A 22,115-nucleotide genomic window follows, 5' to 3' on the forward strand; every position below is an offset into this window, starting at 1 on the left:
CAATCAATCAATCAATCATGTCTTTTTATAAAGCGCTTAATCATGGCAACAGACATTTCAAAGTGCTTTAAAAGACAGAAAAACCCAACTGAACCCTTCAGAGCAAGTATAAGCAACAGCGGCAGGGAAAAACTCCCTCAGTGAGGAAGAAACTCTGGGCAGGACCCAGACTCTTTTGGGTGGCCATCCGCCTTGACCAGTTGAGTGGAAAAAGAAATAAAATGAAGATAAAGACTGGGTAAGAGAAATTTAATTGTTTTTTCTTCATTTTATATACTGATTTGATCCCCGAAGAGAAATTAAGAAAGCACACTCTAGTTCAGGGGTCACCAAATGGCGGTCTGGACCGCGTGATGGTTCTGTCCGGACCCGTGACCACTCCATGACAAATTCACAAGAGTAGATTTTCTTGACAAATTTTCACTGACGGTCGCGGCTACAGACGGCGGGCACTGCGCTTCCAGTTAATACGGTAATAGCGCCACTCAGTTCAGCCAATCAAATCATTTCTTTACCCTACGCCGTCAGAGCACCTGGAAGTGAGACAGGTAGCTGCGGCTCTGAGTTCACCGCTACAGCGGGGCTCAGAAGAAGGGAGACAGTGAGGACAGCATCGCTCCAAACGAAGGGAGGTTAATGAGGAAATCCGCTGGTTAATAATGAGTATACGGAGAAATTTATGTTTATTCCTCCGTCAGGCAGTTCAAAACCATTTTACCTCACATAGTCTGAACACGTAGCACTAATTAATTAATTAATATCATGAGGCGCCACTACGAAACAAAGCACAGATCTTTTGGGCAGAATCCCCTGAAGTCCGAGCTGAGGGAAAAATCACCGAGAAAAATGTAAACAAATGTTCACTAAAGGCATGGTGGATTTCTGGGCAACATCAAACATCTTTTAGTGATGGGACAGTTGTGAATAAGTGCTTAAAAGCTGTTGTTGAGACATTGTTTGAGGGAAAACAGAAAGATGAGATGTGTAGAAAAAACTCCGAATGTCAGCTTCAACAGCAACCAGAAAATCAGAAATATTAACATCTTGATGCAGCTATTCAGAGGGCACCATGCATATCTGTGGACATTGATGAGTTTTAGATTTGGTGTGTGTGTCAGGTTCCTTCACAAAGATAAGGAGCTCTTTGCTGAGCGTAACACCACTATGAAACACACACAAGAGAGGACATACATGCAGCAATAAAAGAGATGCAGACAAAGTCCAGTGGTCTCTTTCACCACAGATGACAGAGACCACCACAAGGTGACCACCACCACAAGGTGTGCACAAGGTGTGCACAGGCACACCTTGCGTACAAGCTTACTTGTGTACAAGTAAATTACTGGCAGGCCACATGCCCCTTTCTCTCATGATGAAAGTTCTGTTTGCATTTTTCCCCTGAAAGAGCCAGTTTTTATATATGCTTTCTGAACATGTTAATGTTTTTTTACTTGAAGTGTAGGCCTTCACTTCTCTAGGCTGGGATGTCTTTATATACGAGAAAAAGGATTATTCAACTCTTTTTGCACTTTATTTTATTAATTCTGAGGTTTGTGTGTTCTTCAATTTAACATTAAGGCTTACATTTATTTGCCTGGGTCTACTTTTATTTATGGTAAAGGAGCTAGCTGTGCACTCACTTAAACATATCCTGCATTGAGAATTGATAATAAATGATAATGTGGATATAGGGGCCGGCTACAAGACACAAACTGGAATTCGGACCTTTTACTGAGAGGAAACTTTTATAACCGGACCTCCGTGACTTATCTTTCTATGGTGTCATCCTCACTGCTGTATTGAGTCTTAAATGTCTTGTCTGTAAGTCTGGTGAGCCAATGATGAATTTCCACCCCGGTGGACAATAAAGATTTATTATTATTACTATTATTATTCTATTATTATTATTATTATTATTATTATTATTCCTTCTAGCAGATGCTCTGTGATTGGTTGGGTGGTAGTAGGTGGAGTCAAAACGTGACCGTGTGAGGTTTTCAAGTGAGCTTATTCAAATATATAGTTGGGGAGATAATCCATCCACTAATTTGTCTGGACAACAATGAATCGATTATTGTGACACAGATGATGTCCAGATAATGAAGCACAGCATCTCTTCTGTTCTTCCATTGTTTTCTTAAACACCATCAGATTTTTCCCTTGTAGATTGAAAAATCTTACTTACTTACTTAGGGTGTTACAAAATTCATCCTTATTTCTATCTTTTCTTTGTACCTGTAATTTTCTCATTTTCGCAGGTCTTCAGCAAACTGTCAGACTATTGGAAAAAAAGGAGGAGTTCACCACGTGGATAGCCCTTGACCTGATGAATCTATGACTATCTGTTGATTCATAACCATTTCTGGTCCTGGCTTTGTGTAACTCAAACAACAAATTTATTTTAGCCTTCACACTAGCTGCATGTGACAAATGTGCAAAACTCCAAGCAGCCCCCAGTGCCGGCTCATCTTCACTCAGCCGTTACCACATTCTGAACAAGTGGGCAGATGTGCACCTTCGCTGGAACCTTGGGCTCATTAAGCTGCTGTTGTTGATGGAGGTGTCCACTTCAGCATCTGATTAGCCAATCTCTTTGATGATGGCCTAAGTGTAATTACCAACTTTTTCATCAATTTGAGGTTGTAAATTACTTTGAGGCATCTTGGTTTTTTTTCCATGAAGAAGCTGATCCCACTGGTCTCCCTCAAGTCTCTGTGATGGCTGTTTATGCTCGCTGTATCTGCACTGCATAATATTTGCTGAATTTGGTAACAGTAATATATATATAATATACAGTATATATCTCAGTAATATTTTCTGATCCAATACACAGTCGTATATCATATTACAGTCTAAATCAGTGCTTTTATTTTCATCACGTGCTCACAGAATGTCCTTTGTCTCCAAAGCCCTAGTTCTTTTTCAAAGGATTATCAGTGTTGTAATGACCATTAAGAACCTCATACAGTATCATGCAGCATACGTAATGGATGAAGGATTTTTAAGGTAAATGTGTGCACGTTGTTCTCAGTCCACAAATATATCTGGGGGTAATCTTCGTGGCTTGGCATAGGAAGTTAATGACTGAGTAGCTCATTCATCACTATAGCAACAATCCCCAGACTATAATTTACACTACTTTTATTGATGTAAAAAAGAAAAAAAATCACCCAGAAGATGTAATTTTCTGCCATCTTTAAGTATTTGTGTTTGTGAGTTTTTGATTTGCCTTATCACTCTAAGACTCTAACTTCTCCTCTCATTCAATGCTTCTTCATTTCAAGGTTCTCTCAAAGAGAGTCAAGATGAAGACTCAAACTTCTCCTCTTTGTGGAAGTAATGCCTAAATATGACATTTACTCTTCGAATGTACTTCAAAATACTGGCTCCTGTCACTAAATGTCAACCCACTTGTGGTCACAATTTTTAAGAAGAGTCATTTAGGATGATCAATCAACAACATGAGATGATGAGAATGTTTCCTTTATGATTGCTTGATAAAATCCTTTAGCTCTAAAGATGTTTGATATTTTATTGGACGATTATAGACCGTTATAGTCAATGAATCAGCATTTTTTTTCCCACATACAACGCTTAAGTTGAGTGAGGAATGACTTTGGCAGGTCAAGGGTAAATATTTGTGTAATTTGATTTTCATATTTTTCCATTAAAAAGTGTTTAAATAAATGTGCATATTTGATTAATTTGAACTAAAAAAATATTTTTACAGGGTATTTTAAAATTCCATAGATAATCTACAATTATTGTATGTGTAACCAAGTTTGTTAATTAGTCAACCATTGTTTATGTGAGGAAAAGTAAGATCTGTTGTTTCTTTTCTCAAAAATAGATTAATTGAGCTAAAAAAAAAAAAAAGAAGGCAATAATCATTTAGAGCAGTGGTTCATAATCTGGGTTCGATTGAACCCTAGGGGTTGGTGAGTCAGTGTCAGGGGTTCAGTGGAGTCGGAGGTCAAGACAAAACACCCGACACGATGTGTCAGGTGTTTTTGCTTAACATACACAAATGACTGTGTACGTTTGACACGATGTGTCAAACGTGCAGTGGCAAAAATAAAGGAACACTTCCTTAAGCTGCATGGAAAACCACAGAAACAGACTTTGCTGTGAAAATGACATAGGAGTAGCACTTGCCAAGGTGAAGCCACGCATATCTGAACTAGTCTCTCAATAACAACAGCAGAAGTCACACTGATTTGCAGGTAGGTCATTTCATATGAGTTCATGCACTTGTCTTGGTTTTGTTCTTTTAAAAAGGTGGCATTAATGCACAATTCATTAAATACACCAGTAAAACATATACGAACGTCTTAAATTTGAAAAAAAAAAAAAAAAGAACTAAAGAAGGGTTCGGTGAGTGAGCATATGAAACCAGCAGGGTTCGGTACCTCCAGCAAGGTTAAGAACCACTGATTTAGAGGTTTGATTCTGTCAGGTTTTATATGCAGGACTATTAGGACAAAGCCTCAACAAAATATCTATAATTTAGTGAGATATGATACTCTTCATGGGAGGTTGATATGGAATCATAATGAGGTAACTATTCATTGGAAATTATTTCAAATAATATCGAATTATGATATAAAACTAGCGGGAACCCGTGTAAATTCCATGATAAAACAATAATGTCAGACATCATAACAAACATGTGAAAACAAATGTATTGTCATTATAAATCAAGCGCATCCAATGTAGTCAAAAATCAACATGGTGACATAATGATTTTGTGTTGGTAAATCATGGATTGCGCTGGATGGGCATTGCGAAACCGTAGATGAATGTTAGCAGGATAACTGGAGAAGAAAGCTAACTAATCGTGCGATTGAGAAAGGAGCTATCATTAAAGGAAAAGGCACCTGTCAAAAGAGCAAGTGGAAAAGAAATTTTAGAGAAGTGATAGATTTTTTAGCTGACTACATGAACAGAACTTCATGTAGTTACTTAAAGACCATTTTTGTCAGATGCCCGATGAGCATTTTGGATACTACATCGATTGTCCCATTCCAAACAGAAACCATAGCTGGACAGACTTCGTGCTAGCCAACTAGTTTCACTCAGAAATCGCTGCTGTTTTGTGTGTCGTTCCTGCTGTTTGGACTCTCTGCTCAAAAACATGAAAATTGTTGAAACAGTTATGACACTCTAAAATTATGTTAAATGGGAAGTCCAAAACTAGTGTGAATGAGGAACGTGAACATTTTTGGAAAAGATATGACACTTTCTAAAATTATGTTAACTGGGAAGTCCATGTATAGATAGTGCTGGGCAGATGAAGCCCCATGAAGCATTGAAGCTTTCCATCCCAATCCATTCACTGCAGTTTGAAGCTTCATGAGGATTAATTTGCTGTAGTTACGACATCTACCGGAGGCTAAAATATCAGTTGGAATTAGTTTGAAGTGTGTGGCATTTTGCAGAAAGCATCTGAATAAAAATGTCAGCAAAATAAGGAAGCATGCAAAATATGTATATTTTAGAGATTTTACAGTAAACATGTACAGTGAAGGGAGGGTGGTTGGGGTTGGGGTATGGACAATGATTGTGCTTTTGTAACGTTGAGGTATAGCCAGTGATTATGCTTGGGTCACATCATTGGTTTTTATTTAAAAAAAACATTTTTTTTCTACTGTGGAAGGTCTTACATGATTTTTTTTTTTTTTAACAATATTTCCCCTGCTTTAGAAAACACCCGCCTTATACTCGCAGCTAAAACTGAACCACTACCTGAATCAGGCCGTAGCCACATAAGGGTGTTGATCAACACCTTTATAAGCAGAAAATCTCTGAGAACGGGACCGGAATTGTGTAAATTCACGCCGTTCCTGTTGGACGATGACCTCCATCGCAGAGTTCTCCCACCAGCAGGAAGCATACCGGTCTGATCCAGAGCTGGCGTTGGTGAGGAACGTGGATAAATGAAATGAAGACACGCGTCACACACACTGACGTCACAGCAGAGACACCCCTCGGATAGAAAAAGTTACAGCATCTTCACGACAACATGTACCTGGCGTTTTCAAAAAAATTCACTTTGTCCAGCGTTCTCATTACGCCTGTCATGTGGACGAAAGGCGTAACCGCAACAAAAAGCTTCGCCGCCCAATGCTTTATGCCGTATTTTTCACGTGATTCCTTCTGGCAGATGCACCCTGATTGGCTGGGCGCAATGATCGATTGAGAGCTTGATTGACAGGTAGTGAGTGTTAAAAAGTTAGAGTAAAAAGTGAGAGTTAAAAAGCATGACAGCGTGAGGTTTTCGATTGAGCTTATTCAAATATATAGGTGGGGAGATAATAAGGTACTCTAACACTGTTTAACTTGGGAGGACAAAAAGAGGGTAAATGAAAGGGAATACACCTAAAGCCCTGCTTCCCTCTGCTTGGATCACTGCTAATGTAATGTTACACTCATCATTATTATACTCATTCCTTCTTATAACATCACAATACAGTTGTACCTCTACTTATGAATGTCTCTACGTACAGTACAAAATGTTCTACTTACGAAACGCCTCAACAGGAAAACATTGCTTCTAGTTACGAAAGAAATTTCGAGTTACGAAAGGTAAAAATACAGTATGGGCTGCTACTCGCAGCTCCCACAGGTTCTTGAAGACAACATTCTTATAGCTGCTCTGCCATTGGCTATTACCTAGCATCCTGGCATCACATTAGCTAAGAGGGACCTCTGTGTGTAGCTAGATAGGCGTCTATGCAGCTTCCTTGTCATTCGGCCCTCGACCCATGAGGTGAACACCTCATGATAGTTTTACGCAAATATATTAACTTTTTGAGTATTTACTATGGACCCCAAGAAAGTGACGGAGAAAAGAGGAAAAGAAAGGATGAAGAAAAGAGTTTTTTTGTCCATGCAAAAAAGCAAGAGATAATAGAAAAGCATGAAAAAGGGATGCGTTTGGTTGGTCTCGCCAAAGAATATGGCCGTAAAGAATCTACAATCGCCACATTATTAAAACAAAAGGAAGTTTAAGGAGTTTAAGGCATCGTGTGGGTGGTTGGAGAAGTCCAGAAGGAGGACTGAAATTCTCTCTGTTGTTCGGCATCGTGAGATAGGAGCGATGAACCAAAGAGGGCAAAAAACAATGAGGACAGCAGTTAAAAGGTAAATGACCGTCATTATTATTCTTTACTCTATTCTTTGTTTTTTACGTTATGCACAACTCTCATTTATTGTGTAATAAGCTAATTGTAACATTTATTTGTTACATGTTTTGATGCATTTTTATGCTTTATAAAACATTTATGCCTGAATTTTGGGGGGCTTGGAACGGATTACAGCATTTGCATGGAAAATACCTCTCTACTTAAGAAATTTTCTACTTATGAAATTTCTTCCAGAACCAATTAATTTCGTAAGTAGAGGTATCACTGTAGTTAAGTCTAAAGCAGTTTGCATGGAATCTGCTGGTAGCTTCACTTGTATTTTACTGGACAAGAGCTGGTCATCAAAAGTCAGAGCAGATATCCAGCAGGAGAGAAACGGGAAAAGAAAGTCGTGAAAAATAACAGGTTGTGCATTGTTGATTTTTTCTTTGCCTTGAGTTCTGGTGCTGAGCAGAGGACTCTGGGAAAGTTACCTTCCAAGCTACTCCTACATTTTACATGAGGACAAATACACAGTTTTCAGCAGTTCCACGTCCCTTCAATTTTAATGACATAAAATTTCTGCACAGTCCTTCTTGACTAAATAAGACAATAACACAGCAGCTCCATCTCTTGCATTAAGAGCCCGCAGTCACAACGGCAGCTTTGTTAGACTGGAGAGGTATTGAGAATCATGGTCTTGATCCAGATTCCAGATCTGGATAATATTCCAATCTGTTCATATATTGGTTTGCTTATTTATTTATTTATTTATTTATTTATTTATTTTACAACATGATGATGGAAATGACCATTCTTTTCTGTAACTTCTTGGAAAATATCTACAAACCTCGGACAGTACTTTTATGATTGGATGTATAGGGATTATGAAGAAAATCACCTCTTGAGAGAAATAAATAATAATAATGATTCTAGGTTTCAGGGGCAGGTTTTCATAGTCTAAACTTGCATGATTCTGCTACTTATGGGTGACTTTCAAAATGTAGGTAATCCTGTAGGAACTTTGAATGTGTGTCAATCCATTATTTTATATATTTATTTATTTTTACAAATCTTGGTCTGCGCAGTTCTTCCTTGTACAACTAAAAAAAAATATCCATGTGAGATGAAGAAAGTACATTTCTTCTTCTTCTTCTTTTTTTGTTTTCCGGCCAGGCGTGGTCTGGTTGACGGCCACTCAGACGCCGTCATTAGTGATGTCTGAATGGCGCCCCATGGGGCTTCAAACCGATTGCGACAATTGTGCCGAAAACCGTTTCATTACTCGGTGCCCCATTCATTGAGAACATGAGTGCCCTCTTTGGCAGGGTGACTGTACTGCAACCACACAACGGTGGATGAGCCCAGAAAGCAGCGCTTTGACATTTCCTGTATTTCATATATTTTCTGAATAAAACCAAATATAATCTAATTCAATGTGTTAATCCTTGCTTCATATATTGTAGCCATATATAATAGGAAATTGTTTTATGATCATTGGTCCTTGCAGGGTTCAATAAAGCAATAAGAGATGTATAACATGTTCATGCATGTATATTTAATATATATACATATGTATTTGTGTGCGTGAGTTACATAGGATGATTGGTGTCATTTGAAAAAAACTAGATCTGTATTGCGAAATAAAATTCGGAATTCTGAGACATCATCACAGCAGCACCAGTGGCTTCATTCTCACGTCTGGATCGGTAACGCCTGATCATAGATAACGTATTGTTACTGTACGTCAGGTGCTGGGAACAAAGCAAACACTTCACCTACAAATTAGAAATTACATGTGTGTGGCTCATTATTTTCTACTGTGTGAGTAACAGAGTAGAAATTAAAATCTACTTGGTTCGGCGGCACCAGTTCAATATGTTCCCAGACTTGGGATCTCTTCCTGGTTGGATCCATTGTAAAGTAATTACAACACAAAGTGTCTGTTGACAATCGGATGTGATCAATCACACATCTGGGACGTTTCGGATCAGCCATTGACCAGTAAACTGTTTCACCTGGTGAATGGAGCGCTTAGTGTTTCAGAGCACTTGGTGTGCCAAACATCATCAGCCACATGGTTTTTCCATGTTTGAAGCAGGCTCTGGAGTGTTTCACATTGGAACGCCCACCAGGTCCGGGGCATGTATCAGAGCGCCGGAACAAAGCGGACGTCACTACTGGTTACCTGTAGTTATGGCATGGGGTGAACACCAGGGTGAGAATTTCTGTTGACCGCTTTGGATGTTTTGAATGCTTTGAATGCCTATGGTCGTACGGTATTGTGAATGCATTTGACATTTTGGTTTTCTGTATTATTGTCTCTGTAGGAATACACAAAAGATTATCGATCAGACCCAGAAGGGAAGTAATTGGTTTGTGCATCATCAGTTATCTCCGATGTTGAGCCTGCTGCAGCTGTTTTGTCGTCTTGTCATTCATCAGTTTCAACAAGAGTAAATTAGAACAACATATTAGTTATAAAGATCACTGTTTAAACATGTTTTCAGCAATTACACTGAGTTAAACTAAGAATTTAACAAGTATCAATACAAATATGGACACCTAATGTCAGGCAGGAAAATATCACTTCTTTACTGCCTGACATTAAGTTCCAATGATTTTTTTTTTTTTTTTTAAACATTACAACTGGTGTCTGTGGGAGTTTTTGGAATTTTGTGGGAAAATTTGTTTGTGATTTTAAATGCTGTAAAAAAGAGACACGGCTTAAGAAGACACAATCAGACATGCGATTTTCTAGTTCAGCCTCACAGCTGACAGGGGAACAGACGCAAGAGAGACATAGCAGTAAAATGTTCCAGATACAATTCATGGTTGCATTTCATTTTTCAATTCACAGTATGTTTTGACCTCTTTTCTGATGAGTCTCTGATAATAGATAGCTCTCAGCTGTAGCAAAGCTATTGTGCTGCTACACAAGACAGTTTAACCAGAGACTAATCGTGTGGGTTGAAGATATGGTCTGATATATTTTCAAGTCTTAAATGTATTGAATGATTTATTCCTATCAGTAAAGGCAGACGGGTTAAGGTAAGCGTTCAAGCTTTTTCAGAACAACATCAATGTTGGTCAATTAGAATTTGTGTATTTCTGTTACTATTCAACTCAGCCATTTTGAATAAAGGATTTGGGACAGATAAGCCGCTTCATGAATGGCTCTGCACCGGATCTGGTTTAGGTCCGTGGTCCCTGTTCGTTCCGGGTCCGTCCCATTATGAAAGTGGACTCCGTTCCAGGCTGGTTCGCAGAGCCGGTAGCGGAACCGGGGCGAAGTGAAAAGGCTAGTCTGGAAGTGTTGATCTCTGTGTGCTAGAAAAAATGAAAGAGCATGGCAGTTCATGGGCAGGTGGGTAACAATGTAGAGAGTACAGCCCAGAGCTAAGTGAAATGATACCTGCCATTTGTATTCCATGAAGCTGCTATAGACTCACTCCAAAGGACATGAACACAAGGACACTAGAAATCACATCGCCCTAGTTTTTCAAAGGCCTATATCCCCTCCAGGTCCAGGAACAACATTATGATGTGTGGGCCTACTTACTCCAATACAACCAGCGGGCTCAGAAAATAACAGGTTAAACACCTGTTTGTCCTCTCACGCATCAGCTCCATACCCCAAACCAGCAGCTTCCCATGACTAACAGTTCCCTCAAAAAAGCTCCCCCCTCCCCACAAAAGGACTTTGTTCCACAGCCAGTGAATCTGTCACATATGTGCAGCGGTGCAGCTCAGGAGCTATGTAGAGTGCTGTTCCAAGTCCACAGCATGTGCATAATTCAGCTTTTTCATGTTTAGGTTTCTTCATCCAGCCATCAATGATAAAGCTTAAAATCGCTATAGTCCTTTTATTAAGAGTTTTCATCATAATAAGGAATTGCTTCAGATATATCATAAATAACAAATTCTTCAACAAATGTGTGCAGATGTTTCAGCTGTTAGTGAAAGGGGGTAAGAGTAAAACCTTTCCTGTGTATCTTATGTCACAAAAGTAAAACAAGTAGATTCAATGACTCCCGTTGACACGGCAGTCATTGAATAAATGTGTTTCACGAAACAGGACTTTCAGTACAACAGGAGTTTTCAGTGTCACCAGGCAGACTCGCTCCAAACTTAAGATACACACCTTATGTTTGAAAGAACAGATTGAGACGTATAAAGCATCACTTGCTGCCAACCAAACATAATTTATCATCCAGTGAACATCCCACAGCTCCATATTGAAAAAAATGTGTAAAGCTGTACAAAAGGACCTCCTCCTGTTTCCTCAGTTTGGTTTTTCTCATTTTGGCTGTGATCTGTGTGAAATGTGGTTCACTGGGATTTTTTATTTGTATACTGACATCATCTTGCAACAGACTCTCTAAAGCACTACATTTGTTTTATTCTTAATTATTGTTGAAAGTACCACTTTGATTATGTTTTTAGATTTAATTTATCAGTGTGTCTGTCTTGGTCAAGGTTGCAGCTTAAAAAGATAAACTACAAAAACACACTGCAGAACTGTTTTAACAGTAGTCTTTCTCCTTTTTGACAGTCACCACACGGTACTTCACAACTCTACTTTCATTTTGTTTAATTTGTAGACATTTATTTGGCATATTTGTGAGTCTGAAAGGAAATAGATCTGCAATGGCATTAAAGGCATTATTCCAAAAGGCCCCATGTTGCCCTGTTACTTTGAGCCTAGATTTATATTGTCAAATGAAGAAAAGAAATAAATAAACGCTTTGCCAAATCAAATTCCTTGAAGCAACTCCCAAAACAATCAAGAAGCAACTCACCATAAGATGTTACTGCTCACTTCCCTGAAATATCCATCTGTGGAAAGGGAGCAATCAAAAAGTTATAATGAGTAGCCTCTTCTATGTTGTTTTGAAGCAAAACCAATTTATGTCATGTCTGAATGAAAGCAGAACTATTATAAAATCCTAACATAATCCAAATAACAAATTAACATGGGATATGCAGTAATCGGAGTCGGTGATTCATTTATCCATCTTACTTCTTGCTGTTGTAACTGGTAGCTTCTCAGATTCTTACTAGAACTTGATTTTTTACACCAGACAACCCCTCCACCTCTATGTCGCCACCGCAACCAGGGCAACAACATTTGTTCTGTCTTTTCTACTTCCGCTCCTTCTGTTCTGCAGACCTCTCCATCTGTCCCCACCTGTTCTGGGTATCTGAAGTTTCTTGATCTGAACTCAGAGCTGGAAAACTTTCAGAGAAAATGGCATGTGTCCAACCAATCAACACATCTGTCTCACCTTGAGTCTGCTCTTACACTCCTAGTATCCAGCCTTTACTGCTGCACCTCTGACTCAATCGTCCACACTTCCCCCACCTGCTGTGAAAAAGCTGATGACATTAAAAGCTGCCTCAACTCTTTCTATGCCTCTAAAACTGATGCTGTATTCTAATCTAATGTCACATAAAGCTGCTGCTACATTAAGAAATCACACATTTTACCTTTTCTCTAACTTCTACCTGGAAAAAAAATATGACTTTGTCAGCCTACCGTTTTCTGTTTTTATATGTGGTTATAGACTTACAGTGCCAACATTTTGGCTGAACACCATTAGAAAGCATTTTAGAAATTATTGAATTTTAATAGAATTTTCTAATATAAATTCTGATCCATTTCTGCCTTAATGATGGGGCAGTGACATTATAAGCCTCAATTAACCAGTACGACAGTCCATTTTTAACAGCTGTCCCATCAGCTGGGTTGTTTTTAGCTTTAATCATGTTTAATTTATTGCTATTTTTATAATAATCTTTTCCTTTTCTTTTGCATCTGCTGAAAATAACACTTGTTAAAAAATATAATCTTGTTTGTGTTGAACTTGTTGGATTGGAACAGAGAGCGTGACTGAGCATGAAAAAGAGAACGCTAATATAGTCGTGTTAAAGAAGGAGTTCCATAGGTTCCATTCTTGTGCTGTCCCTTTGTGAACAAACAAATATATTAATTCATTTGTCACAGATGGAGAGGTGGTCCCATGATAATATGGGCTGAGTATGAATATGCTGCACATGATCGAAACTTGTAGAAAAAATTAGTGCACATTATGTAACTTACAGTATTACATTTCTTTTGAATTGTTTAGTATGTGGCTAAATATCTGGCAAAGTTCCCCTTTAATATAGGATTGACTAGATCGACAGTTTCAGAGTTTGACTTGATATGATGTCACCACCATCTTATCATGCTCATCTCTCTTTCCAAAAGAAGATATTGTTAATCATCTATATCAGCAGCACAACAGCCTGTACACTGGCGTGGCATCAACCTGCATTGCTGTGTTTTACTCTGTGCTGTCAATGTCTTCCTGTTTTCACTGCTGAGCCTATAGAGGAGGTGTCATTAGTCTAATACTATAAAGCAGCTATGAAGCCGCCCTGTGTGGTTCACGTCGAACCCTGAACAATTACATCTGGTGACTGCTGAATGTTGCTGCCTGTTTAATGGTCCCACAGATTGATAATGTTCTCTGTTGTCATCACTGCGGGTTAGTAAATTATTCTATTGACATCTGAATTGGGATTCTGTGAGATTTCTAAGCTTAAAGCAGAAAGAATTGTTGGAGCAAATCCTGTGGTAAATGTCTTTACATCTGTTTCACCCGAGCCCCTGCAGGCTAAACACCCCTCTCTGCTTTAGTTACATTGGATTCTGCAACATTCATCCCAATCCATTGTCATCCTGGGGGCTTTAAACTACAGTATCAATGCTTAACATTGCTTTCTTTTCCTATTGTGTGAGTTACAGCTACCATGTAAAGCTTTAACTGCGACCAGAATCAAATTACCAGACCAAAGCTTCAGCGTAAGGCTCATCTGTCCCTTCTGCCCACTGAGATATTTATAGCCTTCGATTCTACCCCCGCAGATTATCTGATCATACCCTCCTGTCAAGTTCCCTCCAATGATGACCTGTGACTGCATGAATCTAAAACCAGTGCTAGTGATCAATATTACCAAAGGAGTAATACACTCATATCTATTCTGCCACCCCAGGCCCCAAACCTTTTGAACCAGATTAACAAAGCCTGACATTTGTGTAAGTCGACATGGTAATAGATGTGCTCTAACTTTGGTGTTTTTATAAGTTTTGCTGGTTAGTGATAAATGTACAAAACATCCAGCTAAGCATGACTTGAGGGTTCATTCTGCTGTCACTTGAGCCAGTGTGTCCATGACCACAGGGACCCTTTTCTGGTTTGTCTTTACATTCATTAGATTCACTTGTGAATGTACGCAAATGTATCATCAAAGGCACAAGCAGATTTTTAATTAGGCAGGCTTTTTATGACTCTTATGCTAGCCAAGGCCAAACAATCCTACACACATCTCCCAGCTATTATGATTGAAACACAAAAGTAAAGTGTAGGTGTTCTGATAGCAAGGATTATTTATGTAACATAAAACTTGTGTCACAAATAGTCTTGAAGGTGTTTAGCATTGTTTATATCTCTTTACTAGCTCCCATATTATAGTCTATGGTTTAACCAAAAATGTTAAAATGTTACATGTTTATACTGCAGACCTACAGTATACTAAGCCATGCTGTACACTGACAGGTATTAACCCAAACATATATATATATATATATATATATATATATATATATATATATATATATATATATATATTTATTTATTTATTTATTTTTTTTATTTTTTTTTTAAAATTATTATTATTGTTGTTATTATTATTATTTAATTTGTTTTTCCTGGACTTTGTGCCATACTTCTCCCAAGTTTAAGTTTGGAACTTTTATCCAGTACATTTTGTGTTGTCCTCCCAAACAGAAAACAAACAAACTCATAAACCTATTGGTATCGTCAGTCCCTCCCTATTTTTATTATGTGTTGTGTGTTTTTTACAGTGGCTTGGTGGTGCAGTGGGTAGCACTATTCCCTCACAGCAAGAAAGTTCACCCCAACTGGTGAAAGCAGGGAACTGCCTGCTTTGAGTCTTCGATCTGCTTGAAGTTTCTGCCTAAAAGTTCTATTAAAAGGCTGTTTTTCCTTGCCACTGTTGCCTAGCACTTGTAGAAATGAACTGAAAACTGGACCGAATTGAATTGAATTGAATTGAATTGAATTGAATTGAATTGAATTGAATTGAATAGAATTGAACTAAAATTGGATGCATTTCCTGGTCTACTCTTAGAATGATGAAAATGGTCTGTGTTGTCCTGCCTGTGTTGTACTGCCTGTGTTGTACTGCCTGTTGTCCTGCCTGTGTTGTCCTCCCTGTGTTGTCCTGCCTGTGTTGTACTGCCTGTTGTCCTGCCTGTGTTGTACTGCCTGTTGTCCTGCCTGTGTTGTCCTGCCTGTGTTGTCCTGCCTGTTGTCCTGCCTGTGTTGTACTGCCTGTTGTCCTGCCTGTTGTCCTGCCTGTGTTGTCCTCCCTGTTTTGTCCTGCCTGTGTTGTACTGCCTGTTGTCCTGCCTGTTGTCCTGCCTGTGTTGTACTGCCTGTTGTCCTGCCTTTGTTGTACTGCCTGTTGTCCTGCCTGTATTGTACTGCCTGTTGTCCTGCCTGTGTTGTCCTGCCTGTGTTGTCCTGCCTGTTGTCCTGCCTGTGTTGTACTGCCTGTTGTCCTGCCTGTTGTCCTGCCTGTGTTGTCCTCCCTGTTTTGTCCTGCCTGTGTTGTACTGCCTGTTGTCCTGCCTGTTGTCCTGCCTGTGTTGTACTGCTTGTTGTCCTGCCTGTGTTGTACTGCCTGTTGTACTGCCTGTGTTGTCCTGCCTGTGTTTTACTGCCTGTGTTGTACTGCCTGTTGTCCTGCCTGTGTTGTACTGCCTGTTGTACTGCCTGTGTTGTTCTGCCTGTGTTGTACTGCCTGTGTTGTACTGCCTGTTGTCCTGCCTGTGTTGTCCTGCCTGCGTTGTACTGCCTGTGTTGTACTGTCTGTTGTACTGCCTGTGTTGTTCTGCCTGTGTTGTACTGCCTGTGTTGTACTGCCTGTTGTCCTGCCTGTGTTGTCCTGCCTGCGTTGTACTGCCTGTGTTGTACTGTCTGTTGTACTGCCTGTGTTGTGCTGCCTGTATTGTACTGCCTGCTGTACTGCCTGTCTACCGTGGGTCAGAGAGGACTGCAATTTCATCTGTGCTGTATGTCGTGCATATATGGTACATTTGACAATAAAGCTGACTTTGAGTTTTGACTTTGATGACAGCAGGACAAAGAACTCGTTTCAGATCGTTGCAACTCAGAATAAGTGACAAATCTGGGAAATTACTTTCCTGTTTCCTTAACTTTGTTCTATAGGGCATTTTTAAAAGTGTCCATCCATCCATCCATCCATTCAACAGTAATCATCGTCTTTTCTGCTTTGCAGGTCACTTGTGACACTGGAATCTATCCCAGCTGACTATGAGTGGACTACAGACACATCATGGGGCCTTTTAAAAGGACCATTTTCATGATATTTAAATATTAAATCCCCACATATATATTTGAAGAAGCTCACTTGAAGACCTCGTGCTGTCACCTTCTGCGTCTACCCGCAAGTTCGGGCCGCTAAATGAGTTAGCTCCGGTCTTCACATTTGTCCATGTCTCTCACTTACGGAGCCATTTTGGCTTCATCAAACTTACCTGTTTATCGTGGAATGTCCCTGACGAATAGCAGTCAGGGAGAAAAGTTCTGCAAGGATGATATTATATAAATAACTTAAGTATATTTTCCCGATATATTTAATATTTGTTGAAGGCCATTTACTTACAAACACTATTTATGTTCAAATAATCTGATGAAACAAACAAGTCACTCAATCCATAACTCACAGAACAACACCACATTTGGTTTTAAGCAATTGTGAAATAAAAGAAAAAGGGTTTGCCATATTCAGCCAATTGTCGAACCTCGGATTGAGGAGGAACAATGTGGGTTCCATCCTGGTCGTGGAACAACGGACCAGCTCTTTACTCTCACAGGGATCCTAGAGGGGGCTTGGGAGTATGCCCATCCAGTCTACATGTGTTTTGTAGACTTGGAGAAGGTGTACGATCGGGTCCCCAGGGATATACTGTGGGAAGTACTGCGGGAGTATGGGGTGAGGGGGCCTCTCCTCAGGGCCATCCAATCCCTGTATGCCCAAAGTGAGAGCTACGTTCGGGTTCTCGGCAGTAAGTCAAACTTGTTCCGAGTAGCTGTTGATCTTTGCCAGGGCTGCGCTTTATCACCAGTCCTGTTTGTGATATTCATGGACAGGATACCAAGGTGTAGTTGTGGTGAGGAGGGGTTACAGTTTGGTGGCCTGAGGATTGCATCGCTGCTTTTTGTAGATGATGTGGTCCTGTTTGCGTCACCGGCCTATGACCTGCAGCACTCACTGGTCCGGTTTGCAGCTGAGTGTGAAGCGGCGGGGATGAGGATTAGCACCTCCAAATCTGAGGCCATGGTCCTCAGCAGGAAGCCGGTGGACTGCCTTCTCCGAGTGGGGAATGAGGTCCTTCCACAAATGAAGGAGTTTAAATATCTTTGGGTCCTGTTCACGAGTGAGGGAACAATGGAGCGTGAGATTGGACAGAGAATTGGGGCAGCAGGAGCGGTATTGCAGTCGCTTTTTGAAATGGGCTGAATAGGTGGTGTCTCTCTTAGAGATAGGGTGAGAAACACTGCTGTTCACGAGGGGCTCAGACTAGAGCCGCTGCTCCTTCGCGTGGAAAGGAGTCAGTTGAGGTGGTTTGGGTATCTGGTGCGGATGCCTCCGGGGCGCCTCCCTAGGGAGGTGTTTCTGGCATGTCCAGCTGGGAGGAGACCTCGGCTCCCTTGGTAACTATAAGGGGTCAAACCAGATTATGACTGAAAAAAAGAGTAATAATGACAAACTAATCCATTATAAGTGTTATTAGCCTTTCTGATGGGGTCGATTGAATATTGTAAATGGAAGCCAAACTGTACTTGTTCCCATGACTAGCGACAAATAATATATTAATGATGGAGACGTGGTGCAACGTTTTCCACTTTCATCCATTCATTTCTCCATGGAAATGCAGAACAGACACTAACAGTTCATGGTGAGGACAGAGAAGCAGTGTTGTACCATTGTGATAAGAATGGTCTATGACCATTAGGTATGTAACTGAATGTTCTTGCACCATGTTTGCGGCTTACTAGGAACTGAGCTAAAAACAAAAGAATTAAAATCTGTACATTTAATTGTCAGTCTGTACTCATTACCATCCCTGTTCATGCCAAGCTTTGCCATCCAACACAGCACATACTCAGTTTCAATCATGACTGAGGCCAATTTATGACTTCAAATATGTTCCGCCCTTGTTTATTGATGGATATAAAAACATGCAAACAAGTTATTTGAGAATGGGAATGAATCGGTCACGAAAGGTCACAAATCCGCATTTGATGGTGATTTGATATTCAATAATTTCACAACTGTCTGCTAAACCGGACAAGCCTATTGTAGAACAATATCACTAACTTACCATAAAATCTATTTCATGGCTTGGCAGCAGTCTACATTTAGGTTGATACACTAACATAATGTATCTTAGCGCTAGAGCTTTTGCCCCTGCCAAAATTATATGTTCACATGTATCAGTTAATTCATCATTGAGCTGGTTGGTAGGTTGGCTTGCTGGTCTGTTGCAAAGACTACTGAATTGAACTTAATTTCCATGATCCTTTGTGTTCAGAGTCATGGGTGAGGCCACCAAAAACAGATATGTGCCTTCCCTGCTGCTATTCTATCATGTTTTGTGAGGACAATGAAGGAAAGAGCCTAAAAACAGAGCTTTCTTAAAATATTTTCCACTTGCATTATTTCTTATGATAAATCCCTCTTAAGTTGCATGCTGTGCTGACAGCTTAAAAGGAAATATTGGCCACCAGTCTTTCACATTTAATGACCAAATGCACCACAGAACTCATAAAGACAGTATATCCATGCTTGCATGTGGTTCCTACATAGCTAAGGGCAAATCACAACACAGCAATAAGTGAATTCCCTGTAGAGAGTTGGCAGAGATCCAAGACATTATTGTTTGTTTTAAGTTTTGAGTGTTAGATAGGGCAGCAATGTGTAAAGACAGAATTTAAATAAGGGATCAGAGCTTCTCAAAACTCTTTGTGAAGTTTCAGACCTCGTCAAAGGGACTTTGAGAGACATGTCTTTTAGTGTGAAATTGGCATGGAAATTCTGTTTGCTTCTGCATGTACTGTGATGCCAGGAGCTGAGAGGATAGAACAATTCAAGAGGGCAATATTTTATTAACTACTCAACTATGAAGGGTTTAGATGGCCAGTTTGGGCACCTAAAGTGACTCTCCAGTATATGTGCTCAGAGGCAATCATGAATTATTTCTTATTTTATTACATGTTGTGAGAGTCAGAGCATTTTTTATGAGCCCCTGTGCCACTGAGAGAAAAAAAAAAAAAGGAAGCACATACACAGGCTGGTTTGGCAGGGTGGCAGCACAGCTGGCCAGGTGCTATTTGACAGAAAGAGAAAACAATTCACTCTGTGGCAGAGAGAATGAAACTGTGGACTACTCTTGGCTCTATAACAGATGCCGACACAGTGAGTACTGCACCAGGCTGGAAAATGTAATCCACAGCATGATAAAGTAATGAAGTAATAAGGAACTTTCACAATGGTAGATTCTCTGTTAAATTCAAGGGCATTTGTTAAAATTAGAAGAAAAAAAAAAAGAAAAAGTAAAAAAAGGTGTTACTGAATGCAACAGAGGACTTGATGATCGATGTAGCGGGGGTCCAACAACCTCAAAATACACCTGTCTCACCAAAAAGACTCCTACCTAAGTCGCAATTATTTAGGTGTCTTGTAGCTGTACCACTCTAAATGCACTCAATATTGTTGCGTCATGTAGGCTAAGCAGAGCTTTCTACTTGGGTGGGAGTCTGCCTCGGAATATTGGGGGCCATGACCCCTTGTGGACTGGTGTGGATGGTATTTTCCTAAGTACCCTGATGAAGCAGCAGCATTTTGTTCCTGTTTGTTCCTTAATGAGAGTAAATGATTTGCATGTAACTGGTTATAACTCCACATGCACTGTATCTCCTGCCCCCATTATAAAGAGAATAGCACTACATATCATTGCATAACAGAATATGTTGTGCAGTGCATAAAACAGTGCATCAACACTGATCCTTACAAACATTCACTTACAAACGTCCACTAAAAAATTACAGAACAGAGCAAAAGTGACGTCAATTGTTTGGATGAATGTTCCGATGACATGATTATGAAAAAGAATTAAAGATGGGTTTCATTAGCACAAGTTATTGAGCATAACATAAATCTTGAACAAAACATATTCAGGTAATTAAAAATATTTGTGTTCAGATCACATGATGTTTTTAAACCATTCCTAACAAAGTCTGTCACGTGTATTGCTGTGTGCATGTTTACGTGACAGTATAGATTTGAAACTGTCTTCCGGTTTTTATTTGGAACGACTGACCATGGAAAACGGGAGATATGATTGTTTATATTTGATCTTAGACAAGCGTTTCTAATGGCTACTTTTATTGGTATAATCAGATGGCAGGTGCCATCTCTGTCCATGTAGTCGCAGTTGTACAAGCTGGGATACTACTCTCACGTGCATTTAGGCGTTACCGGTCGTTAGTGGTAGTCATTAGCGCAGTGTGTGTTGGTACCGCATGGTACCGCTGGTACCGCGTGGTGTTTTTGCACTTTGTTAATATTGCCACTACAACACCTAATTCCTCCATTGCGATATCAGTAAGTCACACCAGGTGAAGCCCCTGACCCACAAGGACTTCCAGATTGAGCTGTGGCCCACCTGTGTCAGGTGGACATGAGTGACAAACCAAGCTCTGTCATGTCACGTGGTCAGGGGTACTTACGACGTGACGTGGTGCTGTGTCTCATTTTGAAAATATTCTCCTTTGAAGATGGGCATAAGTGACACAAACGGTATATAGTTATATTAGAAGTCTATAGCAACTTTTTTTTTTAGTTCAAAACCAGATCCATGAACATGTTTTTGGTTTTTACGTGCAATAAAATACATTTTTTTCATTTTCAAATTTGAATGTGTATGTCTAATTTGGCCCAACAAACTCCTTTGAAGAGAGGCACAACTGACACAAACTGTATATACTGTAGTTGTGTTAGAGGCCTATGGCAACCTTTTTGGAGTTCGAAATCAATTCGATGAGCATTTTTTTGGTTTTTATGTGCAATAGAATGCAATTTTTCCATTTTCTAATTTGACTGTGTTTGTCTATGTCAATGTAGTAAGTTATGCTTCATCTAGCTGAAGTTGTCGAAAGATAACAGTCCCAAGCATGGGTATGTTTAATCATTTTTAATGTGGTATTTAGAGATAAATATCAAAGGTAACAAAAAACGGCTCACAATAGGTCATTGGTCTAAGCATTAAGATATGTTAACATTGAGGGGATGGTGTAAGGGGAAACATTGGTGGAGCTGAGCGTTCTTAGGTCTGAGCAACACCCCCTAATGGCGGTAGAGGGTACTAGTGATGGTCTTTGAGGATGCTGCTGTCTGTTCAGATGTCATCCGGTGGTGGTACAGGCAGTCCAATTACTTTCTGGGACATGTTTAGAGCTCTTTAAAGATATTTCCTGTCTGCTACTATAGCTAGCCTACCGTGCCATGATACCGTCTGTCGGTAAACTCTCCACTGAGCAATGGTAAAAAGATCTGAGCATCTCAGCAGACAGGGTGTTTCTGTTGTTCTTAGAAAGGAGTGATGTTGTTACTTTTTTGTTGTTGTTGTTGTTGTTTTTACCAGCACAGTGGTGTTAGGTCATCTGTGATAAGTGGAAAACCTCTTGACTTCTCTTCTGTTTACAGCGGCCCTCACTGTTTCTCCACAAGTCATCCATGACTTCCTTTTCTGATGCTCAGTGTTAAGATTGTTTTCTTTCTTTCTTTGCAGATTAAACTGTTTCTTCTATATTATATATCATTCCCACCATT

This window comes from Antennarius striatus, chromosome 17 (genome assembly GCF_040054535.1).
Source record: "Antennarius striatus isolate MH-2024 chromosome 17, ASM4005453v1, whole genome shotgun sequence".
Taxonomy (NCBI): Eukaryota; Metazoa; Chordata; class Actinopteri; order Lophiiformes; family Antennariidae; genus Antennarius; species Antennarius striatus.